This window comes from Ochotona princeps, chromosome 6, assembly GCF_030435755.1.
Source record: "Ochotona princeps isolate mOchPri1 chromosome 6, mOchPri1.hap1, whole genome shotgun sequence".
In the NCBI taxonomy this organism is placed as follows: domain Eukaryota; kingdom Metazoa; phylum Chordata; class Mammalia; order Lagomorpha; family Ochotonidae; genus Ochotona; species Ochotona princeps.
This window is the reverse complement of record NC_080837.1, coordinates 29,210,878-29,227,488: the sequence shown is the minus strand read 5'-3', so window position 1 is coordinate 29,227,488 and position 16,611 is coordinate 29,210,878. Positions and strand designations below refer to the sequence as shown.

Below are 16,611 nucleotides of genomic sequence, written 5' to 3'. Positions count from 1 at the left end.
GGGCTTCCCAGCTGGCCATGTAATCTCTTCCTCCCACAGGCATTCCTACCCTGATGCCATAGCTGTGAGTCCTTATCAGAGCTGAGCAGATCCTGGCACCATGTCTTGAAACTCACGAGCTGTCAGCTAAATGAAACTCTTTTCCTTATAAAGTTGCCCATCCTCATATATTTCACTATAGTCATGGAAAATAGACTAATACAAATTTCCACCAACAAACAGATGGGAGAGTGTAAATACATGTGAGGAATTTTCCTCAGCGATAAACCCTGGATGCACATAACAATGTGTCAGGAGCCGTGCACTATAGCCACACTGAAGCCATTTTGAATATAGACCTATGGGACAGTGGAAACCCCCGGTTGGCTAGATGCTTGGGAAAGAAGTTATGAAACTAATCACACGCTTAGCTTCAATTGTTCCTAATAACTGTTTCAGAATGTGATTGATGCTGTACTTACCAACATCTTGTTACTGATTACCTACGCTATTGTCGATATGTTGGTTACTATTGTTGATATGGTGGCTGCTCAAGAACAATCGGTCTTGAGACCATGGCTTGTGTCCCAGCTTCTCTTTCCCTGAGCCTTAGTTACTGAAGAATATAAAAACCCTCAGTTGAAATCAATAAACTGACAGCTTGATCAGACCTACTGTCTTGCTGTCCATTCTTCGTGTCTCTTGTCCCTTCATTCTCTCCTAGGTGACTGCGACCCCGTTGACTGTCCTGCTGGACAGGACAACAATGTAGAGGCATCTCACAATCATCTCTCTGAATAAACAAAGCCAAACAAACAAACACAACAAAACCAAACAGTGTATTCTATGGACCTGCTTGTACATGAAATTCTGCAAAATGCAATTTTACCTACAGTGACCAGAAGCAGACTGGCGGTTCCCTGAAAATAGGGGTGGAGGAAAGAATGGGATGCAAAGATACACAAGGAAATTTGGGGGACATGATGGAAGTATCTGTTCTCTTGATGGTGGTGATGAACTTCGCAAATGTATACTTACATAAAAACTCATTAAATTGTAGGTGTTAGATATATGCAATTTGTCATAGACTAATTATACCTCAATAAAGTGATTTTTTAAATTTTTATTTCTTTATTATTTGAAAGACAGATTTACAGAGAGAAGGAGAAACAGAGAGAAAGATCTTTCTTCTCTTGGCTTACTCCCCAAATAGCCAAAATGGCCAGAGCTAAGCCAATTTGAAACTAGGAGCTTCCTCCAGGTCTCCTATGTGGATGCACAGTCCAAGGCTTTGGGCCATCCTCCACTGGTTTCTCAAGCAGGAAACTAGATGGGAAGTGGAATAGCTCAAATACAAACTGGTCCCCATATGGGATGCTGGGCTTATAAGCAAAGGATTAGCCAATTGAGCCAACATGCCAGTCCCAATAAAAGTGATTTTTAAAAAGTCAACCAATTACTCTTCAACATTGTTCATGCCCGCAATGTTGGGAAATACCTCAATAATAGTATGATGGACTTATGATTGTTCATGAAGGACGACCCATTATTATACTAGAGGGGAAACAATGGGCGGGGGCAACTTGGGGAGGCGGACAGAAATCTCAGAGCCTGTGAAACTGTATCATAAAACAATAATAAAAAATAGGGACTGGCACAATAGCCTAGTGTCTGAAGTCCTCACCTTGCATCCATTAGTCCCGGCTGTTCCACTGCTCATCCAGCTTCCTGCCTGTGATCTGGGAAAGCCGTAGAGGACAGCCCAAAGCTTTGGGATCTGAATCCATGTGGAAGACTTGGAGGAGGCTCCTGGCTTCAGATCAGCTAAGCTCTGGCCGTTTTGGCCACTTGGGGAGTGAACCAGCAGACGGAATATCTTTCTCTCTGTCTCTACTTCTCTCTGTAAATCTGCCTTACTAATAAAAATAAATCATTAACAACAAAAAACAATAACAAAAATAATTTTGTAAAAATCTAACCAATTATACTAAAAGAAATCCTTTGCCCAATGTTGTCACAAAAAGATAGGTGTTTGGTCAGGAGTAGGAACAGCTTATTTTATTAATTAGTTAATTTATATATTTATTCAGATTTATTTATTTTTATTGGAAAGGCAGATATACAAAGAGGAGGAGAGACAGAGAGGAAGATCCTCCGTCCGATGATTCACTCCCCAAGCACCTGCAATGGCTGGAGCTGAGCCAATCTGAAGTCAGGAGCCCGGAGCCTCATCTGGGTCTCCCACCTGAGTGCAGAGTCCCAAGGCTTTGAGCCGTCCTGGACTGATTTCCCAGGCCACAAGTAGGCAGCTGGATGGGAAGTGGGGGTGCCAGGACTAGAACCAGTGCCCATATGAGATCCCAGGTATGCAAGGCGAGTACTTTAACCACTACACCATCGCTCTGGGCCCCTATTAGCTTATTTTAAAATGTCCATAGGCATTTGTATACACAAGAGTTGGGAACTAATGGTAGAGAAAAGCCACCTTTTTCTTACTGCTGAACTCAAAGAATTTCCTGGAATTTTGACCCAAGCAGACTGTGGGTAAGACTGTTTTTTTCTGTCTCTCTTCTTCAGAAGTGAGACAAAGCATCCCAGGCCAGCTTTTTAAGATTTGTTTTTTAATTATAAAAAGTAAATGTATATATTTTTGAGGTTCAATATGATATGTCAATTCAAGTATATATAGGGGAATGATTAAATCAGGTTAATTAACATCCAACATTTGAAATAGTTACAGTTTATATACTTATAATTTATTGTTATAGCTATTTTGAAATACACTTCAGTTGTTTTAAACTATAGCCACCATGCTTTGACTAGAACATCACAGCCTATACCTCCCATGTAACTGAAATTTCTTACCCTGTGACCCATTTTTTCATCCATTCCTAACCTCACCCCACCAGCCTCTGGTAACCTACTTGATCTCTACTTCTATAAGTAAGCCTTTTTAAAAGATTCTACATATGAGTGAGACCATATAGCATTTGACTTTCTGTACCTGGTTAAATATGCTTCGCTTCATAATTGGTAGGTTCATCCACATTGTTACAAGTGAAAGAATGTCCTGCTTTTTATTTTTTCAATGTTCATTTCTTTATTTTCACCTATTTGAAAGTTAGAGCAAATGAGTGAGAGAGCAAACGAGGGAGCATGCAAGCTTCCATTTTTCCATTTGCTGGTTCACTCCCCAAAGCCTACAGTGGCTAGGGCTGGACCAGACCAAAGTCAGGAGCTAGGAACTCCATCTGGGTCTCCCCAGCGGGTGGCAGGAGCCCAGGCAATTGAGCCACCCTCTGCTGCCTTCTAATATGCACATAAGAAAGCTGGATAGGAAGCAAAGCAGCCAGGACTGGAACCATCTCTCCACATGGCATTGTGGGTGTTCCAAGCTGCTGCTAAAGTGCATTGCAATGCCTGTCCCAAATTTATTGCTTTTTAAAGAACGAGGGCCTGGTGCGATATCATAGTGGTTAAAGCCTTAAATGCGCTGGGTTCCCATATGGGCGCCGGTTCCAATCCTGGTGACTCCACATCCCATCCAGCTCCCTACTTGTGGCCTGGGAAAGCAGTCCAGAACGGCCCAAAGCCTTGGGACCCTGCACTCACGTGGGAGACACAGATGAGGCTCTGGGCTCTTGACTTCAGATTGGCTCAGCTCCAGCCATTGCAGGTGCTTGGGGAGTGAATCATCGGACGGAGGATCTTCCTGTCTCTCCTCCTCTTTGTATATCTGCCTTTCCAATAAAAATAAATAAATCTTAAAAAAAAAAAAAAAAAGACTGAGTAGTATCCTATAGTATTGGTGTGGTGTATACCACATATTTCTTGAATAAACATTTAGACTTTGAAAATGATTTATTTACTTTTGTTTGTGAGAAAAAAGTGCTACCTACTGGTTCGTTCCCCAAATGCCTGCAGTGGCAGGGTTGGGCCAGGGTCACAGCCAGGCGTTGGAACATAATCTTGATTTCCCATGTGGATGCCTTGGAAATTGATTACTTGAGCCATTATCTTCTGCCCTCAGTGTCTGCATTATTAGGAAGGTGGAATTAGAAGCCAGTACCAAATATCAAACCCAAGTATTCTGTTGTGGACATGACCATCTTTTTTTCTTTTTTTTTTTGAACATGGCCATCTTAACTACCAGGCTAAATGCCTTCTCCTATATGCTTTTTTTCATCTATTCATCCTTGACAAGGAATTTGAGTGTTTTCATATTTTGACTGTTGTAAATAAAACTAAGATGAATGTATCTTTGACTGGTTTCAGTTTCTTTAAATTCACATTCAGAAGTGTGATTGTTGGAGTCCACAGTTTTTATCCAGGGATTCTGGTTCTGGTGTTGGGTATATGTGTCTGATATCTGCTCTAAATACAACTTGGAGAAATCAGTGTACTTACTACCCTTTTTGTGGGAATAATCAACATTACCACTATAGTCTCAGTAAGTGTCTTGCCCTCTACTGATGTGGCTGTTGTGTGTTTCTGATCCTTATTTTTTCAGAGACTTCCTGGCTATGGTTAGACGCCTTCCTCTTGTGATACCTACTTATGAGTTATTTCTCCTTGAACAATATACATGGCTTGAATGCCTCCTGCTTCAATGGACATGCTTGGAAGCAGAGAAGCAACCTGTCAGCTGTGTCTTTAGTACAATATATTTGGTTTATTAATTCACATATATTTATTGCTGCTCTTAACAGAATGACGTCCTATTGGAAAATGCGTTGATCAGGGAAACACAATAGGCTAAATCTTAGAGTGTTCAGAAGAGATTAAATGGAAATATTAAAAGAAAAGATTTCTCATGTTCACAGTTTTCGGGCAGCACAATATCCAAGGTAAAAGACCAAAATTCAGGGTTTGGACAACTTAGGAGCTTTTCATAAGGCCTCTACAGAGGAACTTCTTGAATGTAAGGTTTCATAATGTCTCATAAGCTGTTTTTTGAGTTGATATTCTTTACATTGTTAAGTACATTTGTATGTATTGTTAGTTTGATTTACTTCAAGCCATTTTATTAGGCAAATGATTATTGCTTCTTTTATAGGTGAGGAAATTTGGAGGTAAAATTGCATGTATGAAACCTTCCAACAAGATATGGACAGAAATTAAAACTCAGTTGATTCAATTTCCATTTCCAACACTTTGGATATTCAATAAATGTTTACTAAATTAAGAAACTTTTGCCAATTGTAAAGAAGTCTGTGTTATGGTGAATATTTTTGTATTTGACCAAATCATCTCTGAGTGTCTTCTAAAACATACACAAGTTTTTTTGAAGAGTAGCTGGGTCTACTTTCAAATAAAACTGGTTCTTTGGATTTTGATTTGCCCACAAACTCTTTTCTTTTTAAATTTACTTATTTTTATTGCAAAGTTAGATACACAAAGAGGAGGAGAGACAGAGAGGAAGATCTTTCATCCGCTGGTTCACTCCCCAAGTGGCTGCAATGGCTGGAGCTGAGCTGATCCGAAGCTAGGAGCGAGGAGCTTCTTCCAGGTCTCCCATGCAGGTGCAGGGTCCCAAGGCTTTGGGCTATCCTTGACTATTCCTCAGGCCACAAGCAGGGAGCTGGATGGGAAGTGGGGCTACCAGGATGGGAAGTGGGGTCACCAGGATGGGAAGTGGAATCAGCTGGGACATGAACCAGCACCCATATGGGATCTTGGTGGTTGCAAGGCTAGGATTTTTGTACTAAAATGATTTTCTTTATTTCTTAAGGATTTATATACTACATGGATATATAAACAAATTTTAAAGTTTACAGAACTTTCTAGAAAACTTTTAATCTATGAAGTAAGTTGCTGATAACAGTTTGAATTTTTGTTTCCCTCCAGGATATATTTCTACACTAAAAATAAATAAATGTAGATAGTGTCATAAATCAATACATTATTACATATGTAGGCTATTTTGTATGGTTGAATTGTAATGCCTGGGGCAGGCACTGTGGAACAGCACACTAAACCCACAGTTTTGAATGCCATATGAGTTCTGGGTTTAAGTCCCTGCTGCTCTGCTTCCAGTCCAACTCCCTGACAAGGAGCCTACAAAATCAGCAGAAAATGGTCCAAATGCTTGGTGCCCTGCACCTACATCGATGATCTGGATGTAGTCCTAAGCTCCTGGCTTCAGTCTTGGCCAGCCCCGGTACTGTGGCCAACTGAGCACAGAATCAGTGAATGGAAGATTTCTCCCTCTTCCTCTCATTTTCTTTACTATTCATCCCTTTGTTTTATAATTTTGACTTTTAAATAAATATACAAATCTTTGAAAAATAAAAATTCCTAAGGAAATAAGCTAATTGTTCAGGTGTTCAAGTGTAATTACAGGTGTTACTGTCTATTCAAATCAGTTTGATTTCAGGGAGCACTGATTGATTTTAGTTATTACTGGAAGATAAAACTTAGTCCATTTCCAAACTTGCACAGCACAGCAGATTGACTTATATATTTCTAGACTCTGCCTCTGATTCCAATTGAATTAACTGATGTGATTTTCTTACCTGGGTGTTACAGCATTACCTACTGGTGTGTTAAGACCTGTCTGGACTTTTAGAATCCAAGCTGGTTACTTATAGGAAACTCCAGATTAATCAACTATCTGAGAAGTCAAGTAAGTGCAGTTGGTTGCTTTTGAAAAATATATATTAATTTTTTTATTGGAAAGGTAGATTTACAAAGAGAAGGAAAAACAGAGAAAAAGATCTTCCATTTGCTAGTTCACTCCCCAAGCAGCTGCAGTGGTCACCACTGAGCCAGGAGTCAGGAGCTTCTTCCAGGTCTCCCATATAGGCTTTGGCCATCCTCTACTGCTTTCCCAGGCCACAGACCACAAGAAGGGAGCTGGATGGGAAGTAGAACAGCTGGAACTGAGCCATCACGCTGGGCCAATTGATTGCTTGGGTGATGCACAAGTGTACCCTTAGGTTTGGATTTGGATAGTGCCATTTGTTACACAGTGGGATACTTTCTGCATGGCATCTTTGGTTCTATTTTACTATGATTCTATGAAACCACTGCTCAGGGAAGAGTCAGAATTCTTGGCTTAAACTGTAGCTCCTGGGCCCAGCGCTGTGGCCTAGTGGCTAAAGTCCTCGCCTTGAACATGCCCAGCATCCCATAAGGGCACCGGTTCTAATCCCAGCAACTCCACTTCCCATCCAGCTCCCTGCTTGTGGCCTGGGAAAGCAGTCGAGGATGTCCCAAAACCTTGGGACCCTGCACCCGCGTGGGAGACCCGGAAGAGGTTCCTGACTCCTGGCTTTGGATTGGCATAGCACCGGCCGTTGCAATCACTTAGGGAGTGAATTATCGGACAGAAGATCTTCCTCTCTGTCTCTCCTCTCTGTATATCTGACTTTGTGATAAAAATAAATAAATCATGAAAAAAATTGTAGCTCCTGTTATATGCAAGATATAAAAGGAAAACGTTTGCTCATAAATCAGTGATTTTTCTCTGCTAAATATTTGGGGACATTAATTTTTTAAAAAATTTGTATTTCGGGCCTGGCGGCGTGGCCTAGCAACTAAAGTCCTCGCCTTGAAAGCCCCGGGATCCCATATGGGCACCGGTTCTAATCCCGGCAGCTCCACTTCCCATCCAACTCCCTGCTTGTGGCCTGGAAAGCAGTCGAGGACGGCCCAAAGCTTTGGGACCCTGCACCCGCGTGGGAGACCCAGAAGAGGTTCCTGGTTCCCGGCATCGGATCGGCGTGCACCGGCCCGTTGCGGCTCACTTGGGGAGTGAAACATCAGATGGAAGATCTTCCTCTCTGTCTCTCCTCCTGTCTGTATACCAGCTTTCCAATAACAATAAAATCTTTAAAAAAATTTATATTTCATATCAGCATTTTATCAAATATGTGGTTGAGCAGGAATGTTACATTCATAAACATGTGTAGGCTGACCTCTAGGAGATCTTTACTGAATATATAAAGCCCATAATTATATTTTATGATTAACAGGTCGTGCCATTATTAACCACTCTCTTCACTTTTTCTTGTTTTTCATTAACCTACATCTAGCAGTCTGTGTCAAGTGTACGTGCCAGAGATCATGATGATATGGCCATGTGATACCACTAGCTTAGCCTAGGCATTCATGTGTGACCCAACCAACAAGTGCAGCCCAGTAATTTCCAGCCATTTTGATCAGCTGAACTAGGAATATCACTTTAAATTGTATGTAGGGAGGTGGCCCACTGTCACAAGATTCAAACTTAAGATGATGAGTTTAAATTTTAACTGTAGAAGGTGGAGCCCAGGAAATAGGGAAGAGTGGGAAGTGTTTTACAACCTCTGACTAGAAAAGAGTACTGTGTATTCTTTAAACTTTTGTTTACTTACACTGTGTTTTACACTTTTGGACATTTATTTTTATTTGAAAGACAAATTTAAAAGGAGAAGGAGAGACAGGGAGAGAGAGAGAAGGAGAAAGAGGAAGATCGTCCATTCACTGATTCACTCCCCAAATGGCCACAATGGCTGGGGTTGAGTGGTCTGAAGCCAGGAACCTAGAGCTTTCTGGGTCTTTTCTTGGACCCCTTGGTGCATGGGGCCATGGACTTGAGCCATTCTCCGCTGCTTTCCCAGGTCACACGCAGGAAACCGGATAAGAAGTAGATTTGGGACCAGAACCTGTGTCCATCTAGGATTCTGGCTCCACAGGCAAAAGACTACCCTGTTAGGCCACAGTGCCAACCCTTCTTTCATCTTTTTATTGAAGATTTATTTATTTTTATTAGAAAGTCAGATTTACAGAGAGAAGGAGAGACAGAGAGCAAGATCTTCATCCACCAGCTCATTCCCCAAATGGTTGCAATGGCCAGAGCTGAGTCGATCCAAAGCCAGAAGCCAGGAGCTTCTTTCAGATCTTGCACACAGGTGCAGAGTCCCAAGGTTTTGGGCTGTCCTCGACTGCTTTCCCAGGCCACAAGCAGGGAGTTGGATGGGAAGTAGAGCAACCGGTACCTGAACGGGTGCCTATATGGGATGTTGGCAAGTGCAAGGCAAGGATTTAGCCACTGAATGATCACATTTTGCCCTGTTTCATCATTTTCAAAGAAATATTATTTATTTATTTGAATGTGGGAGACAGAAAGAGACAGAGAGAGACATTTCCATGTTAGCTTACTTCCTAAATGCTCACAACAGCTGTACTGGGCCAGACCAAAGCTAGGAGCCCAGTACCCTGTCTAGGCATCTCCTATGGCACCTGGTTGGCAGGGACTTGAGCACATGAGTCATCATTTGCTCCTCCTAGACACATTAAGAGGAAACTCAATCAGAAGGAAAGCTGCTAAAACTTGAACTTGTACTGGTACTCTGATATGGGATGCAAGCATCCCTGGCAGTGATTTAACATGCTGCACCACAACTCCTGCTTCTAATTTTACTTTTTCTTGAAGTATATAATACAGATGGGAAGATGTGTGTGCTTTGTTGAGCTTTCACAAATTTAAACGTCTGGGAGAGCAGCACCCATTGAAGAAATAGCATTGCTAGCTCAGGGGTCCTTCTGGTATCTTCTGCTAGCTGCTCCCAAGAGTAATTGAATTAACTGCATGTTAGTTTTGTCCCTTCTTAAACTTCAGAAGAATGGAATTATCTTATACACCTCTTTGTGTGCCTGTCTCTCAACATTGTGTTTGTGAAATTCATCTATATTGTTGTACATGGGCCCCTGGGGACTCCGACACCATTACTCCTTTGGGTGTCAGTTTGGGTGCCCTTGCTTCTTAGGAAATGCCTGTATTGCCTGTTTACTGTATGTGTCCCCAGGTCACTGCGAGTAGAGGTTGTGTCTTGCTTGCTGTTCTTACTATTCCTGACACTAGCCTTAGAGTAGCAGTGTTGTGACATCTCCTTGTTCTTTAAGAAGAGGGAAGAAATAAGATCAGTTGAAGGGTCCTCAGTAGTTTTGCAACTTGAATGCCCTGGTGTCACTACTTCCCCTGGCTCTTCAGGCTGGGAAGGACTCACCCCCTTGGGGGGTAGGTTAACTAGGCTCTGTTGATGGTGAGAACTCCTTAGGTTATTAGTGAAGACCATAAATTCCCATGCCGGGAACCCCCAGGGGACTTCTTTTCCAGCTGTTAGCCCAGTTTTTACCCCTCCAGTTATCATCCAGCTGTTAGCCCAGTTAAATTTCAAAAGCCGCATAGTGAAGCCTGGGAACTGCAAATGGAGCATAACCCAACCACAGATGGGATAGGCTGAAGCATCCCTTTTCTGTAAGAATCAGTGTCCCTACATGCAATTATTACTGATGGAGCCATTTTATTATTCTTGGAAAGTGATGTGGTTTTAAAAAAGTGGAGAAATATACTCAAAGGTCAGACCATTGTGAGCTCATCTGTAGGTAATAGAGGATATGGGAACCTTTAAATTATACTTCCTCATGTTTTACTGTTTGACTTAGAGTCTGTAAAGTCATTGGGTTAAGAAACTCGAACAGGGCCCAGCGCCGTGGACTAGTGGCTAAAGTCCTCGCCTTGAACATGCCCAGCATCCCATACGGTCGCTGGTTCTAATCTCGACAGCTTCACTTCCCATCCAGCTCCCTGCTTGTGGCCTGGGAAGGCAGTTGAGGACGGCCCAAAGCTTTGGGATCCTGCACCTGTGTGGGAGACCAGGAAGAGGTTCCAGGTTCCCGGCTTTGGATCGGCGGGCATCGGCCCGTTGCGGCTCACTTGGGGAGTGAATTAATGGACGGAAGATCTTCCTCTCTGTCTCTCCTCCTCTGTGTATATCTGGCTGTAATAAAAAATGAATAAATCTTTTTTTTAAAAGATTTTATTTTTATTACAAAGTCAGATATACAGAGAGGAGGAGAGACAGAGAGGAAGATCTTCCATCCGATGATTCACTCCCCAAGGGATCGCAAAGGCCGGTGCTGTGCTGATCCGATGCCGGGAACCAGGAACCTCTTCCGGGTCTCCCACACAGGTGCAGGATCCCAAAGCTTTGGGCCGTCCTCGACTGCCTTCCCAGGCCACAAGCAGGGAGCTGGATGGGAAGTGGAGCTGCTGGGATTAGAACCGGCGCCCATATGGGATCCCGGGGCTTTCAAGGCGAGGACTTTAGCCGCTAGGCCACGCTGCCGGGCCCAAAAATAAATAAATCTTAAAAAAAAAAAAAGAAAAGAAAAGAAAAGAAACTGGAACAACTAAGAACATCCAAATTCTTAACCTGGTGAATCACTCCCTTGTCTCCTTTTCCCTGACTGCCTTTCGCCTGAAAAAAATCCAATAGTCTCTAAAAAATTGAGCACACTCTGCATTGGGGGTGGAAATGGTTGGGTGGAAGTTCTTTATTTTTATCAAATCACAAAGTGAATTAATAAATATCTCTCCCATCCCCTTGCCTGGGTAAGGTCATTTGACCTGTGTATTTCTATTATTCTAAAAAGAGGTGGGACTTTTATAAACCTAATTTTCGAAGAGAAAGCCAGAGAGAGAGAGCGAGAGAGAGAGAGAGAGAGAGAGATAACTTTCTGTCTTGATTTACTTCCCAAATGCCACTGGGAGCTCATTCCAGGTCCCTCCCCCTTGCCATGTGGGTGGTAGTGACCCAATTACCTGATGCATCATTTCTGCCTCCCAGGCTGTGCATTAGAGAAAGCTGCACCTGTGAGCACAGATCGGACTCCAATCCAGGCCTCTTCCAAAAGAGATGTGGGTATCCTAATTGCTGGGCCAAAGAGAACTTTAAAAATTTGGCCCAGTTATATGGATGATTGTCTAGAAATGACTTCTTTAATAAATGTTTATGCTATTCCTTCCTAGATGTTTTAAGAGCTGGGGTTATAGCTCCAGTAATGTCATGGAGCTTGCCTGACCTATAATCTACCCATGCATATACCTTCCCAACTCTATATTTGATAACTTCAGATTGACCCTCGTGGGAGTATTTACACTATAGAAAACGAGGAAACGTTACGAATCAGTGTTCCCTTACACTCAAAGAGCTGGTAAACATTTGTGAATATACTACTGACTACAGAATGCAGCAAAGCAAAAATCCTTGCTCTCATGTTCTAGTTGGGGAGATAGACAAAATAAATAAGGGAATCATGCCTGAGGTCGATTAGACAGGGATAAACAATAAAGAGAAACAATGAGGGAGAAACAAAGGGTATGTGTGGGATCGTGGGCTTCTAAATAGAAGGGATAGCCTTCACTGAGAAAATATTTGAGCACTAGTTTGAAGGCAGGGACAGAACAAATCCTGCATAGCTAGGAAAAAACAGATCTGGAACAGAGGACTGTGAATATAGAAGCCCTGGAACAGAAATGCTACAAACTGGCCACGAGATTTGGAACTAAGTAAGTGAAAATACAGTATCAACAGTTGAAGTCTTAGTGGTATTTGGTGAAGGTAGGGATGAAAGGCCATTGTGAAGATATGAGGGAATTTAATACGACAGTTGTAGTGTTTGTGGTTTACAGAATCAAAATATAAAGTTAACAAATCTTACCAGATTCCTTGCTAAATTCAAAGAGGATGTTGAACTGATTCCTTTAGGTTGGTGTAGAGTCTAGATTTGTGCCATCCCAACAGGTAGATTGTTAGTCACATGTGGTTATTTGAATTGAAATTAATTAAAAAGAAATACAGGGGCCTGGTGGCGTGGCCTAGTGGCTAAGGTCCTCCCCTTGAATGCGCCAGGATCCCATATGGTCACTGGTTCTAATCCCGGCAGCTTCACTTCCTCTCTATCTCTCCTCCTCTATGTATATCTGACTTTGTAATAAAAATAAAATAAATCTTTAAAAAAAAAGAAATACAACTAGGAATTCAGTTCCTTTGTTGTACAGGCCAAATTTCCAGTATTAAAAACAGAAATTATGGGACTGGCACGATCACCTAATGGCTAAAATCCTCACTTTACATGTGCTGGGGTCCCATATGGGCACTGGTTCATTTTCTGGCTGCTCCACTTCCCATCCAGCTCCCTGTTTGTAGCCTGGGAAAGCAGTGGAGGACGGCCCAAAGCATTGGGACCCTGTGGTCGCATGGAAGACCTGGAAGAAGCTCCAGGCTGCTGGCTTTGGATCAGCTCAGCTCTGGCCATTACCGCTGCTTAGGGAGTGAACCAGTGGATGGAAGTGCTTTCTCTCTCTTTCTGTTATTTAAGTGTATCCTGACATTGTAGGTAAAGACAGTGGGAGAAAGTCTAGCATCCTATTGGTCAAGATGTTATTTAGCAGTTTCATTGGGGATCCAGCTTTGATTTGATTTGATACAGCTTCACTCCTTGTTCTTTTTTTTTTTTAAGATTTATTTATTTTCATTACAAAGTCGGATATACAGAGAGCAGGAGAGACAGAGAGGAAGATCTTTCCATCTGATGATTCACTCCCCAAGTGAGCCGCAACGGTTGGTGCTGTGTCGATCCGAAGCCGGGAACCAGGAACCTTCCCTCGGGTCTCCCACACAGGTGCAGGGTCCCAAAGCCTTGGGCCATCCTCCACTGCTTTCCCAGGCCACAAGCAGGGAGCTGGATGGGAAGTGGAGCTGCCGGGATTAGAACCGGTGCCCATATGGGATGCTGGGCGCGTCCAAGGCGGAGGACTTTAGCCGCTAGTCCACGCTGCCGGGCCCTTCACTCCTTGTTCTGACAAAGTCTGCTAAAAACAAACAAACAAACAAACAAACAAACAAACAAAAGGTCTATTGTATTTTTTTGAAAGGCAGAGACTTACAGAGAGAGGGAGAGATGGGGATCTTCCAACTGAATGGCCTCAATGTCCTGGACTAGGCCAGGCTGAAACAAGACATGAGCTTCATTCAAATCTCCCATGTAGGTGCAGGGGCCCAATGACTTGAGCCATCCTCTGCTGCCTCTCCAGGTGCCTTAGCAGGGAACTGGATTGGAAGTGCAATTGTCAGGACTTGAACCAGTGCCTATATAGGATGCTGGCATTGCAAGTGACAGCTTAATCCATTATGCCACAACTCCAGCCCCAAGTATTAAATAGCCACACTTAGCTCTTAGTAACTGTTAAAAAGCATATGTAATACCCAGAAATTCCTAATGGATGTGACTGATGTTGATGGCAAAGCTTGCTGTGGTTGATGATAGAATGGGTTCTGGTTCTCAATGTTCTTATGGAAGGTGCATTTTCCCTAGAAGATTTTTTGAACAGGTCACCTTGGTACAGGAATCCTGGAGCCACTTAACTTCTGCTCAGATTGTAAGTTTCTACTTCAGGACCTTATTTCTGAAAGTAGCTTTACATAAAAACCTGTAATCTTCTCCTGAGACATCCACCAGTTCATTTATATATTTACAAAAAATGAGTGGTCCCTGGCTATTACCTTGCTTGTATAACCTGTTGTGAAAAACAAAGATGGGGTTGATATAAATTACTGGTCAAAAATGGCTCAAATGACAGTCTAGAAATTTTAACTTTTTATTTATTTATTTTGTGGTTACTTTTAATACTATGGATTCATATTAAATAGTAATTAAAACTGAGCTATAAATTGCTCAGGGTCAAGACCTGCAAAATGATTCCTTAACATTTTTGGGAGAAAGGATGGGTTGTATGGTTAACACAGAGTTCTTCCTCTGTTCTTTCCCGGTACTCCCATTAAGTGGAATGTAGGGTCATGAAAACTCAGTGGTTGACCAGAGACTTTTCTGTCTGGTTCTGGGATGTGAAAGGAAATCAATTACTCAACTTAAATAAAATAAAATCAATTCACAAAGTAAAATGATAAAATAAAATAAAATGATAAAATAAAATAGGATGGCTGTGACCCTGTGAACTTCCAGGCTGGTTTATTGGGAGCAGGATCATTCATGAAGAGCTGGGAGATCATGCTCTCTGCTGTGCTAGAGATGGGATCCTTAGGGGAATGCATGTGTCTCCTGGGCCTGGGAAAACTGTCCACAATGGTGACTGCATGGTTGCCTTGGATACTTCTCTGGATGGGGTAAGTTTTTAAAGTAATGAACAAGGGCATCTCGAGACTTCTCCAGCTTCCTTCATCTAATTCTCTTTACCCTCTTCCCTCAGCCAAAATCAGTTCAGAATTATACCAACAGGCTACAAACTCTGTCCAACATTGCCTTCTAGGAAGACTGTAAAATGTTTCTCCAGATTAAACAACTTACGAATGAGTTTATTCCTAGCAGTAATTTTATGGAAAATGATCCAGTCTCCTTGGTGAGTTAAGTTAAAGGAGTAAAGCTCCAATTATGCATCCACCCACCTAAGTGTTGCTCCACTATCTCGGTTATAAATGCCATATTTACAGTTTGGGAAACTGTACATTTGCCTGGGATGATCTGTTTTATAACTATTGACCCTGTATATTTACTAACAGTATTCTCTCATTTGCAGTATGTCTACATGATGAATCATATAGTCAGCTTATGTGACTTTCTTTACCCAAAGTCCACATGACACAGGTAAGGAAAAATCTTCTCAAAATTAGTTCTTGGAGTTGGGGTTTTCTATTAATCTCAATGCCTTTATCTGTTTTTCTAAAATTTTGTTCCCACATTGGAAAACTCTAGGATGCATGTAACAGTGGTTAGGATATTATTATTTTGCAATTGGCTAAATAATGTCATATCTATCAATGTAGAAATTCTGTTTTTAACTACTTTCCTCCTTCTGTTTGTCTAGGCAAACTTGTTTCCTCTGAGAACTCCTTTTATTGAACTATTTCCTCATACTGACATTTTGATTGGATTGATTCCACATTCTATTTCTAGAACTGCAGTGACTTTGGTCACAGATTTTCGTCTGATGAGCACACAATCAGAAATTGTTCCAATCTTGCCTTCAGGCCCAATATCTGACAGGAGATAAGGGTCTGGAGTATCTGGCTCCTGCAAAGTTCATTCTCAACTAGTCTAGCCTAGAGGCAAACTGGAAAACCAGTCCATAACAGTGAGTTACACTTGCATGCATACAAATGGCATTTTAAGAGAAAGAAAGCATGAAGCCACAAAGCCATAATGTTCCTTTAGAACTGGCCTAAATCTATAAAAAAGCACATAACTTAAACATGATTTTTGCTGCTTTAAGTTCTTTATTGGTTATTATGAAAGCTACTGTATATTCATTTGGATTTTTATAGCAGGCAGATATTTCAATAGTTCTCATCACTTACGTTGTTGTTTTCCTTAACTGTATTGTTTATACATTTTACAACTTTCCTTTGTAAAAATCCAGGCCAAAAGGGATTACCTTGGACCTCTTATTCAATACTTTATATTATGGAATTTTCAAATTCAAGCTGACCAAGAAAGTTTCATAATTTTGCTTCCAATGTCCTGTGATTTTCAAATGGTTAGAAATTAACCTATTTAATGTTCTTGTGAGCAAAGGGTTACATCCTAACATCAAGGTTAATTCGAAAGCAACAGTTAGCCTCCTGTGCAAACATTCTCTTCCATTTATAGACACACTATTTTTTTCCATTTGAAATGCCAGTCTATATCCAGTGAGGTAGATTTCTATTTACAGTATCTTCACCTTAAATGTTATCCCTCAAATACCATGAGTAATTTCTAATACATAGAACAAGTTATCTACCCTCCAAAAGATCTGTATAGAAAATTATATACAGTGGTACTGTTGACAATGTGAAAATCATTAGT

General features: G+C 41.6%; 1 long non-coding RNA gene across 1 annotated transcript; it reads left to right on the top strand.

Moving 5' to 3' along the window:
- Nucleotides 1-4,505: 4,505 nt before the first annotated feature.
- LOC131480536 (uncharacterized) lies at nucleotides 4,506-15,203 on the top strand. The gene is made up of 3 exons (XR_009245602.1): nucleotides 4,506-4,635; nucleotides 6,508-6,604; nucleotides 15,017-15,203. It is a non-coding gene; the product is annotated as an uncharacterized LOC131480536 (long non-coding RNA).
- Nucleotides 15,204-16,611: the final 1,408 nt, after the last annotated feature.